The sequence below is a fragment of the Natrix helvetica genome (assembly GCF_964273705.1).
Source record: "Natrix helvetica genome assembly, chromosome: 1".
In the NCBI taxonomy this organism is placed as follows: domain Eukaryota; kingdom Metazoa; phylum Chordata; class Lepidosauria; order Squamata; family Natricidae; genus Natrix; species Natrix helvetica.
In genome coordinates, this window is record NC_138548.1 from 34,653,705 (window position 1) to 34,665,275 (window position 11,571).

General features: G+C 41.4%; 1 protein-coding gene and 1 pseudogene across 8 annotated transcripts in view; one reads left to right on the forward strand and one right to left on the reverse strand.

Moving 5' to 3' along the window:
• Positions 1–5,121: 5,121 nt before the first annotated feature.
• On the reverse strand, positions 5,122–7,954 carry LOC309385706 (annotated as a pseudogene). The gene is made up of 2 exons: positions 7,935–7,954; positions 5,122–6,676 (listed from the first exon to the last, which is right to left on the reverse strand). The product of its transcript is annotated as an uncharacterized misc_RNA (transcript).
• ZBTB1 (zinc finger and BTB domain containing 1) overlaps positions 6,136–11,571 on the forward strand; it is an 8,619-nt gene continuing 3,183 nt past the window's right edge. Inside the window, exons 1-2 of one of the 7 annotated variants that reach the window (XM_081934698.1) lie at positions 6,136–6,308; positions 9,601–9,742. The gene's annotated coding sequence lies outside the window, so the exon portion shown is untranslated. Of the gene's footprint in view, positions 6,309–6,775; positions 7,026–9,600; positions 9,743–10,179; positions 10,341–10,634; positions 10,656–11,571 lie in introns of those variants that run through there. The other 6 variants (XM_081934699.1, XM_081934700.1, XM_081934697.1 and 3 more) reach the window with 6 other exon arrangements.

An 11,571-nucleotide genomic window follows, 5' to 3' on the forward strand; every position in this document is an offset into this window, starting at 1 on the left:
AGTGTTGGCTATTCCTGCCAGCTTGGTGTCATCTGCAAATTTGATGAGTTCCCCATTTATTCTCTCATCCAAATCATTGATGAAGATGTTGAAGAGTACTGGGCCCAAAACAGAGCCTTGGGGTACTCCACTGCATACTTCCCTCCATGAAGATGCAGTTCCATTGAGGACTACACGTTGAGTGCGGTTGGTCAGCCAGTTACGAATCCATCTGGTGGTGATGCTGTCTAACCCACATTCTTCTACTTTATGTAGTAGTAGGTTATGGTCTACCTTATCAAAAGCCTTACTGAAGTGCAAGTAAACTATATCGACGGCACTCCTCTGGAATTAGAGGATTAGAGAATCATCTAATTCCTCTTAATGAAAAGAAGAACTAGGGGGTGACATGATGGCAGCACTGTTCCAATATCTAAGGGGCTGCCACAAAGAAGAAGGGAGGGGGGGTGTCAGCCTGTTCTCCTCCTGAAGGCAGGAGAAGAAGCAGTAGATGGAAACTAATCAAGAAGAGAGCCAACCTAGAAATAAGGAGAAATTTCCTGACAGAACAATTAAATCAGGGAAAAGAGATTGAACAACCATTTGTCTGAAATGGTATAGGGCAGTGATGGTTAATATTTTTGGTGCCATGTGCTCAAAGTGTGTGCGTGCATGCGCGCCCATGCGCCTGACCCCCAAAATACAATGTGAATTCCCCCGCATATATGCCCCATTCCCACGCATACATGCGCATATACACACATGCACACGAATGCACTCCAGTCCTCTGCGCATGCACACACACACTCGTGCCTGTTTTGGCTTCCAGGTTGGTACAGGAGACTTTCCAGGCCCAAAATGGGGCACGGGGGGGTATGCCCTTGCGCGGCACCCGTTTTGGGCTTGGAAGGCCTCCTGCACCAACCTACAAGCCAAAAAAAAACAGCGGCACCAGCAAAGAGGCCAAGGCTGCAGGCCGTTCGCACCGGCAACAGATTGGGGCTGCAAGCCATTCACACCGGCAAAGAGGCAGTGGCAGCAGGTCAGTGTCTCAGGGTGAAGTTGTGCCCAGCTGCACCAACAAAGACAAACTCCCCAAATGCAATAAAAGCATCCCCTGCACATGCACCCCCCGCATGTTGCACAGAGACTCAAACAGGTGGTCAGCAGGAGGTGTGCACGCATGTATGGTACAGCTGGGCTGGGGCAATGGCTGGCGTGGCCACAGAGAGGGCTCTGCGTGCCACCTGTGGCCCGTGTGCCATAGGTTCGCCATCACAGGTATAGGGTTTCCTGCTTGAGCAGAGGTTTGACTGGAAGACCTCCAAGGTCGCCTCCAACTCTGTTATTCTGTTATATTCCACTTTTCAGCGGGTGAACTGGCAAATGACCCTGGCCCAAGTGTATCCATGCAGATGTAGTTTCATTAAGGACTACAACGTTGAGTGCAGTTTGAAAACTCACAGGACAGAAGGCCAAGGCCCCAATGTCCACACTGAGTAAGAGAGCTCCCCTACCCCACCTCCTAAGCTTTTGGCTTATGGCATTTCAAAGGAAGTGAAGTAACACAGTTCCCATTTGAAGAGCTTCCTTCTCTCACTGTACCATTAAAACAGAGGTTAACCTAATGCAATTGGCTGTCTACTTTTGGAAATGCCATGCAGCCTTAAATTTCAGGACAACATCTGTAATCATAGGAAGAGCCAACATAGTAACATTGGCTGTGTTGTGCTTTATTTTTATTTATTTATTTCATACCTTTATTTTTTTTACAAATAAGGTGATGAACATACCCAACACACTTTCCTCCTCCTATTTTCCCCACAGCAACAACTCTATAAAGTCAGATGGGCTGAGAGAATGACCGGCTCAAAGTCACCCAGCTGCTTTTCATGACTAAGAAGGGACTAAAACTCAAGTCAGTCTCCTAGTTTCTAGCCTGGTGCCTTAACCACTAGAAATACATAATTCAATCTGAAGCTGTTGGAATTGTTGGGCAAAGAAAAACAACTATTCAGTGGGCAGAAACCTCACTTAACTTGGGGGTAGGGGAGACTGAATATAGTGGGGAATGTACTGTGAGACACATTTGGGCCAAACCAAGGAGTTTGTGAGGAATTCTTCCTTGGTTTCAGAAGGAAGTCTTTTCATCCCATTTTAGTAATTATAATTTCCAAATGTTCCTAGTCTTATGACACAAATAATGTTTCTTTATCATTGTGTTTGGATGGAGTTTCAGATGTTGCATGAAAGAAGTTCAGCTCTAATGCATCATGCTGTAAACTCTTGTTTAAAGAGAATCTTATTTTCCAATTATATGTTTAACCAAAAGAGTCAAGTCCGTCTTGGCAGTGGAGAAATAGGTACTACAGACAAACAAAACACACACAAGTATCTTAAACTTAAGCATTATGATATTGAACAATGGGATGAAACAAAGGAATTGATTTGGACTCAGATTATACTTTGGCACATGATCCAAGGGAGACTGGCTTCTGTAATTAAGATATTTGGGAGGAAATGTCTTTGACTTTGAAGAGCTCCTGGCAAACAACATTAAAACAAACAACAGAAACCTTTCAAGTAATTTAGAACAGGTAATTGATTAAAAACATCTAATCTCAGGCTGGGGTTTTAACAGTGCTACAGGGGGATAAGTAAACAATCTGAATTCTATGCTTCTGTTTTCATTATTAAAAATTTAGGACAGATCTGTGCTAAACCTGAGTTTTTAGGTGGAGAATCAGATAAAACTGATCAGGGATGAAATCGGAGGTAGCAAAAGATTAAAAATTATAAGCCAAGTTAATCAACCAAAAATAAAAATCTCCCAGTTGAGATAGTATTCCCTATTTTTTTTCTTAGAAAAATGTGTATTTTTTATTTTAAGCTTTGTTCCTGAGGACTGAAAAACAGCCAATTTGATTCTAATATTCAAAAAGTAATCAGGATAATAAATATATTGTTATTATAGTATCTGCTGTAGGAAATACTGTAATGGTAAATATTAATGAATAGCAAAATCATAGCCTTGTAGCCGCCTTGAAAAGGAACCATTATGGTTTCCATAAAAGTATATCTCACTAGATTTATTTTAAACAAGTAGACAAGATTTTTTTAACAGATGGACAATTGAAGAGATGTTTTTTTGAAAAACAAATTGGATTATTTTTTGTGCGTCGAACCGGCAATAATGCCAGCAGCAACCCACCCCTGGACTTGATCCAGCAAATCTCTTATGTTCTTATTGTTTGGCCTATAAATGGTTGGGTGTATGTATATGTTCCAGTATAACTCTGGAACGCCTAGAGCAATTTTAACCAAACTTAGTAAAATGGCTTCTACTGTACTGCCGTAAAATGGCTTCTACTGTACAGTGCAGTGGAGTTGCCATGGTAATGGCTTTACAGTACTCTACAAGGGGGCTCCCTCTGGTAAGGAGGAAAATTCAACTTTTGAAATTATCTTTTGATCTGGACATTTTCCCCCTATAAATAAATACCCGGGCCTGGCAACACCGGGTTATCAGCTAGTACTATGATGGACCTATGGCATGCATGCTGGAAGTGACACGCAGAGCTATCTCTCCAGGCCCACCAGCCATTTTCCCGTTGCTCTTCCACGTTCTGGCGCACACGTGCACACTGGCCAGTTGGTCTTAGCATGCAGGAGTGCCAGAAACTGGAAGAGCAGCTCCCTGGCACGCATACTCTTAATGGGAAACTGAGCTTCCGGTTTCACAATGACCAGCTGGTCCTCGCATGCCAGAAACCAGAAGACCAGGTGACCAGTCCGCTTGTGCCCACCGGAAACCGGAAGCTCAGCTTCTGGCCACGCACATGCGTGCCAGGGATCTGCTGTTCCACTTTCCAGCACTCCTATGTGTGCACGCCAGGAAACTGCTCTTCCGGTTTCCGGCACTCCTCCACACACGTGCGCACACTCCCGTTTTGGCAGTCGGTGCTAAAAAGGTTCGCCAACACTGAGCTAGAATCTTATAAAAAGGGTTTCACATGTCTTCCTGAAAAAAATGATTTTATTACTTGAGTCTGATGACTGCAGAAATAGATTGCAAAGGGGGAAATGGCTAATTTATGTCTATTACAGAGGAAGATGACTTGTTTTGATAGTCAGATAATATAATATCAAAGCGGGCACATTGCATTCAGGCAGCACTGTTGGAAACAGTGGAATGAGGATAGGTTAGGTTCTTCCAACTTTTGTGTTTTTTTATCATTTATTTTCCTCCTGCTGAAAGAATTGGAATGGTGAACCACAAACTAGGATAACTGCATTTTAATCTAATATATTGTGCAAAAACATCCCATATATTTAAGTATGTTATATGAACCCAGAAAATTGTGATACGTTAATACATTTTGGACTAAGAAAGGGATGGGAAACGGGACAATATGGGAAATAATTTATGTACACCCTGGTTCAACCATATATATTAAATACTGGATTACGTTGTGTAAAACAATAAAACAGATTTTATAAAGTAAGAGAGACTCCCACCCTAATGCCTCCAAAAAACCCCAAAACCCTTTCACTTGACTTTGAGTGTTTTGTATCATTGACCCTCTTCCTGTAGCCCTCCTCCAAAATGATTTGGTACCTGCTTCAAAATCTGATCTTTCCAATCTCAGAAAAAGGCAGCTGTGGTGATTAGAGCAGGGGTCTCCAAACTTGGCAAATTTAAAACTTTGTTGGCTGAGAAATTCTGGGAGTTGAAGTGCACAAGTGTTAAAGAGACTCTCCTCTTAAAGTGGGTCTCCAAACTTGGTAAACATTTATTACAGATGGGAGAGGGGACTGTAAGGCTTTGGATTGGAAATGATTCTTTAGATTCCTTCTTTCAACATTTGCAATGCATGCATAATTAGATAAATCCTGTTGAGTCATTCATTTTTGTTCCTTTTTTTTAAGACTGCCTGAACCAAGTCCCTGAAATTTTCTTGGCAAGGTTTTTCAGAAGTGGTTTGCCATTGCTTCCTTCCTAGGGCTGAGAGAAAGTTACTGGCCCAAGATCATCCAGTTGACTTCATGTTCTGTTTTGGATTAGAACTCACAATCTCTTGGATTCTAGTTTTGATGCCTTAATCATACGTTCACCCAACTCTCCTGTGTCTCAAACCTGCATTGGGCAACATTAGTAGCAAAGTATCACACACTATTAGTGAGACACACTTTCAGAGAATTCTGTGTCTGATTGTGCCAAATATTTTCTTGTAAAAATAAGTTTTGCACATAGAATTATTTAGGAAGAAGGTCAGTTACTCAGGTCAGCTTTGTTCACATGGTGGTTGTGCGGGTAAAATCACATGAAATTATTGCATATACTGGCTTGATTTATAAGGAAAATAGAACATTATATGCAACAATTATTTGTGTTATTCCTTTTAAAAGTGCCCATTAGTTACTATTCTTACAGGGGATGGAGGGAAAAAAACCCACCAAAAGCAACGTATTTAAGAGCCAGAATATACATTTATTACAGAAAATGAGAGAATGGGAGAGGCTCCTGAGCATTTTCAGTCCGAAGCAAATAAATTCAGGATCAATATGCCTAGTTCCCATAGGCTAAAGTGTAGTTTTGCTTACTCCGTTTAACTTCGTTAAACATGATTACCGGTAATACTCAACCATTGTGCTTGATCCCAACCGATCGTGATTTGTGAAGAGAACTATAGATCAACGAATCGTTCAATATGCAGACCCAATATTTTCGTATAACTCAAAAATAGTTTTTTAGTAAATGGTGGAATTAGTGAAGTACCGTCACTTTGCTGTAACTAAATATGAGTAAATAGCCTTTCTTGGGAAAGACGCAAACGACGAAAACATCTTCCTTCCCTAATCCTGACTGCTGGTCCAGGCGAAGCAGCACCATTCTGGGCGCCAAAAACCACGCTCTCCTGCAGTCTTGGCGGCACGAATGCGAGCCTGGAGACAGCGGGATGGCACCGGGCAGCTTCCTGCCGATACGTCGAGGGCCGGCCGATTGCCCCATGGTCCCTAGGAAAGGGCAGGCAAAAAAAGCGACGGGCCGCGTCGTGCCTGTACATTGGCCACCACCGCACCAGCCGCAGCAAGCAGGGCCAGGCGCCGCTTGCTGGCCGCCAGCCGGGGGGAGGGGTCCGGCTGAGTGCGGTCGCGGCAAAGCCCTGAGTTTCTTCTGCAGTAAGAGAGCAGCGGCAGCAGGCGCGGCCGGGGGCGGAAGTCCTTTGTTGCTGCTGCAGAGGCGGCGGCGGCCGCGGCGGTAGAACAGCCGAGGCCCTTCTCTGCTGCAGCGGCCCTCCACGACCTCCCCTGCCGTTTGGCCGCAGGTAAGAGCGGGACGCGAGACTAGGAGGCGCAAGGAACGGGGTAGGCCCCCGGAGGCGATCTGTGTTGCGCGGCAACGGGAGTCGAGAGCTGGGCGCGCTGCGACGGCTCCAGGCCTCGGGAGGCCGAGCGGAGGAGTGGCGGGAAGGGTCCCGGGCGGGAGCTGAGCAGCCTGGCTGATTGCTGGAAGGGGGGGCGGGGGAATGGCTGAGGATATGCGTCTGCTTTCGCCCGCCTTTGGGAAAGCGAAGCGCCGGAGAATTTTCCTTGTTCTCGGCCCTCTGTTGCGCGCCGAGCACCAGAGGGAAAGGCGGCGCCAGCCCGCCCGCTCGCCCGGCCTAGTGGTGGGGCTCTCCAGCGGAAGCCACTCCTAGCTGCGATTCAGGGCTGCTACTGTTGCTTCTCCTCCCCCGATTATTGCACCATGTGGCTGGCGCCTCGTATCGCCATCGGCTTTCTTGCCGGAGAACCGCAAAGCCGGGCGGACGTTTTCTTTCCAGCGCTGACAAAAGTTGTGCTTGGCGGTCGGGAAGAGGAGCGGAGCTTTGCAGCACGTGGGAGCGTTGCTGTCGCCTTTTGCTTGACTGAAAACGCTGCCATTTGTAAAACCCTACACTGATCAGGTTCCCCAGCAGTTAATGCACTTTGTCGGTGTTTATAGAGTAATAGATAAATCAGCAAAAATGGGAAGAAATCTGCTGGCGCGCCAATCTCTCACGGTATCTCAAACCGTTGTATAAGAATACTGTATAACTTTATGGGTATCATAGATAATAGTGAGTTAAACTTTTATGTTCTTCGTATTGAGTACTTTTTTTCTAATCGGATATATTTTGAAACTGCTTTAGTTTTTATATTGTCTTTGCATTTAAATGAAATCTTGGCATCATTTCAGGGAGAATATCTCCCAACCCCAGTTATTGGATCTTCAATACTGGATGAAGCTTTTCTTTAGAAATGAAACTTAGAAACATTTCAATCATTTCAGTCTTCAAAAACTGAGGAGATGAAGAAAAACCCAATGCATAAAATTTGACAAGATTGCCCCATGTATACACATCACTCCAGTACTGAGTTCAAATGTAGAAGGAACGTGATGATAGCCTTGAAGGAAGGAAGCGTCAGCTCGGTTCTGAAAGGGAGGAGGCAGTGGGGAAAAACCCTCAAGGATAATCCCCTGCTTTGATGGCCTTGGTATTAGGATGGGGAGAAAGAAAAACTCAGGCTTCCAAAATGTGAAATTATACCCTGCAAGAATAAAGTAGTGCTTCAGTTCCTTAGTTTTATTTCCTGATCTTAAAAAGTAAATGTATATTTTAAAATGTGTATCCCTTAGTTTGCACAGTATTTGAATTTTTATGGAAATCTAAACATTCATTTCAGATAGAAAATACTTGGTTGTATGATAATCATAAAGCATGACTAGGAAAGAATCTTAATACAGTAGCAAGTTACATGGGTTCAAGACTAGATTCAATTTCTGACAATTCTAACTGAAAAAGCTGATGCAGGTCTAGTGAAAAGTTATGAATCTGCAAGACAGATACCTTTGGTTTACCTACAATCTAACGCACTGTTAACTTACCTATGGATTAGTGAATAAATCACAATTAGTTGGACTCACATACTGTACTAAGTTATAACCCATGATAAACATTATGATCCACTATTATCAAATGACTGGCAGTTACTGTGAAACAATCTCTCTGTTTTTTTATTGGTGGTATTCTTTCAAGTTAGCTCAGAGCCCTCAATCTATGTATCCAATGATTTTGACCTTGCTTAAATGACCTTCTCTGGATTGAAAAGAATTTCTTAGAAAGCTGTGACAATCTGTGTTTGAATCACATTAGTATTAATGTATTTATTTTGATTAATTTTTACTTCTGATTTCTAACAGATATCTGTACATTATTTAGTTTTCTAGCACATTGTTTATAGACATTGTATAATCTTAAACCCTTTACTGGATTTGCGAGTACTGTTTTCTTAGATATAAGTATTAATCTTTTTATATGTATTTTAACATAAAATGTCTTTCTTGCATTCTTGCACTCATTCTTGCATTATCTATGTAGTTGTCTATCAGATTTATTTGCCACCCATCTTGTGGTCCAAGTGACTTTTTAACCTCCATTAGCCATCAAATCTAATTAGAACAGAGATGAATGTGTGACCCTCTAAGGGCTTTGAAATTCCAATAAGCTGGTATAGCCAATGACGAGGGATCCTGGGAGTTGCATCTGCAGGACCATTCATCTAGAGAACTACAGAATTGTCTGAAAAGCATAGGGACCTTATGAAATATGCAGAATTCACAATCATGCAATGTCACATTTCAGAAGATAACAAGCTTTTGAGTTTCTGTTGTTGCTTTTCCTCAGCCTTTGACACACAGTCGTCAGAGATTATATATCTAGTCACTGAAAAATATACCTTCCATACAATATCCAACTGTTCCAAAATAACCATCACGGTATCCGTGACCTTCCACTCATATTTCATCAGCTGCTTAACTTAAATAAACAGTTTGTGAACAGTGACTTAATATTCCAAAAGTTAACTCTGATTTGAATATTTATTGTCATAAAAAAGCTGTTTAGTAGATGGAATAATAGAAAAGTAAATCATATGTTGATATTTGGAAAATAACCAATATATTAAGTTTTGGTTGCTGCCCTTTAATGGTTTAGTGTGCCTTAGCATTAGACAAGATGCTGAACTATCAGAAGTTTAAGAAATGAAGCATTAAAAGTTATATTCTCTATACTTTGGTCATTAAAATTCTGTGTCTTTTTTTCAACATTTCTTTAGACTTAATTTCTCAAATTTCTCTTATGGGGAAATAAGCCATCCAGAGTTGTCACAATTAAGTAACTGCAAATATTCTGACCAGATCTCCTTTTAAAAAAAACTCACATGAATTGTTGGAGGGGAGGGGAAGATGACGGAGATGAGGAAAGCCATTGCAAAACCACATTGCTGATAAAGAAGTAGCACAAAGACCAATAGTTTCTCTCTGCATTATTTCTCAGAGGGAGAAATTATTTTTCTTTGTGACTTTTTTACCACACATAGCATGTATGTTATTGACTTTGTCCATTTCTCCTCCACTGAATTCTTGGCAAACTATAGTTATGATGTCACCAGAAGTATATGAACTGAAACTGCTGCTGCTGCTTAAGCAATTGACACAGAAGGGGAAATAGGAAAGATGGGGATCTTCGTGGAAATCCACTATTTCAGACAGTTTTCTTGCCATTAATTGAAAATTTTGTATGTATGCATTAACAGAAGCCTCAGATAAAATATCACAGCTCTTCCCCACCCATGCTTGAAAGGATGTTGACAGACTGGAAGAAGTGCAGAAGAGGCCTACAAAGATGATAGCAAAGTTTAGAGAGCAGATCAGATGAGACACAGCTGCAGGAACAGGGTAGGTTGCTTGCTCAGAATATTTTATTAAGTGATTCATTGAATCCTACCTGGTCTCTTTTTGCAGGACAAAGTATCTCTTGTCCCCTATGCAATTTTAGGGAGATATGAATTTTCTTCTATTAAAATTGCTGTCTTGTGTAAATGTAATCTGCTGTAGGATAGACAGTTCAAGCTGAACTGCTGTAGTAAATAGTTAAGGGCCAATAAGGACATGGTGATATATCTGTAATTGTAGCCACCATGGTTTATTACACAACAAAGGCAGACACAGAATGCAAGTGGAGTTGGAGTCAGGCATTGGCATTGAAGGTAGGATGTTTGAAACTTTACTCCCACTGTAATATTTTCAACATCAGAATGCATATTTCTCTCTTTCCTGCTCTGCTATTAGACCCGGAGAAAAAAGATAGGCACTATATAACAGCTTAAATTTATTTATTTATCTCAGTTCTCTCCTATCTCATTGCCAGTGATTTCTTTAAAATTGTTGGCAAATCTGATCATACATTTTTCATATTCATTTTGAAGATTATGAAGTCAGTGGTGCTTTACTTCAACCACATATTCTGCCCTGATTGTGGACTCATGTGATACTTGTAAGTCAGCCTTTTCCCAATGGGATATTTTCTAAATATGTGAGACTCTTCCAAGAATTCATTTACCAATATAGCCATTGCTGAGAATTTTGGTAGTTGAAGTTCATACACTTGGGGAACAAACAGGCTAGGGAAAGTTGCCCTATAACTTTAAATGTAGTGATAATAATAACAGCAGCTATACAGGAAGACACATTGCTTTTTTATTAAGCTATAGAGAGCTGTCTATATATTTAATTTAAATTTGAATCTAAACTTTGTTACTATAGATCTGAAGGCTTTCGGTAGAGGCGGAAAAAACCCAGAAAATTGTAGGTAAAGTTGTAATATCAGTTTCTTCTAGATAAGACTCTCTTATCTCTCTGCTTATTGCCTAATCTTCCTTGGCATCCCTCCCCCATGCCTATGAAAGTGTAATTGCTAAAGAAAAAAAATCCGAGGAAGGAATACAATTTAAAATATTAGAGACCTTGAGTACATGTTTCTAGTTTTCTGAAATCTCTTCCAGCTTTCTTAATCAGTGTCTCAGGAAATTCTCAAGAAGCAAAATGTGCACCTATGCATGGTTACTTTTTACATGGTGTCAATATAATGTAAATCTTTATAGTTCACCTATTGAGAAGAGTTGAAGCTCAGGATTGAAATGAGGGCTCCTTGATGCTTTCTGAGCTGGGTTGTTTTCTGGCAGATGTTTTATTACCCAAAGTAGGTAACTGTCAATTCTGAAGCTGAAGATGACTGAGGCCATCTTGGAGGTTTCAGTGCTGCCACAATGGTGCTGAGGGCTAGGGAGGGAGGAATAGAGATAGCTGAGGTTTTGTAGCCAAAACAAAATAGTTTTCCCTGTGAACCAAGGACGTTCCCACAGGTGGTTGAAGAGAGGAGAGGTGAAGTTTCCAAGCAACCGGACACCACTTTGATTGGATCATGTGACTGATTGTTTGGGAAATGGGGGAAAACTTTTGCTTTTAATTAAGTGAAAATGGCGGGAATCTTTAGTGTTGGTTTTCACCAGCTTGTGCCAATATGATACATCCAATAAACGTGTTCTTTGAGGAAACTGCTTGCCTCAGAATTCTGTTTATAAGTATACTTTTAAAAGGAGATGTATGTAAAATTAGGAATGGAAAATATTTTCTGGAATATTATTATTAATGCCACTAATATTAAATGGAGCTTGCTCAGATGCTGAAATACACCATGCAAATTAAAGAGCGGAAGGGGAGGAAAA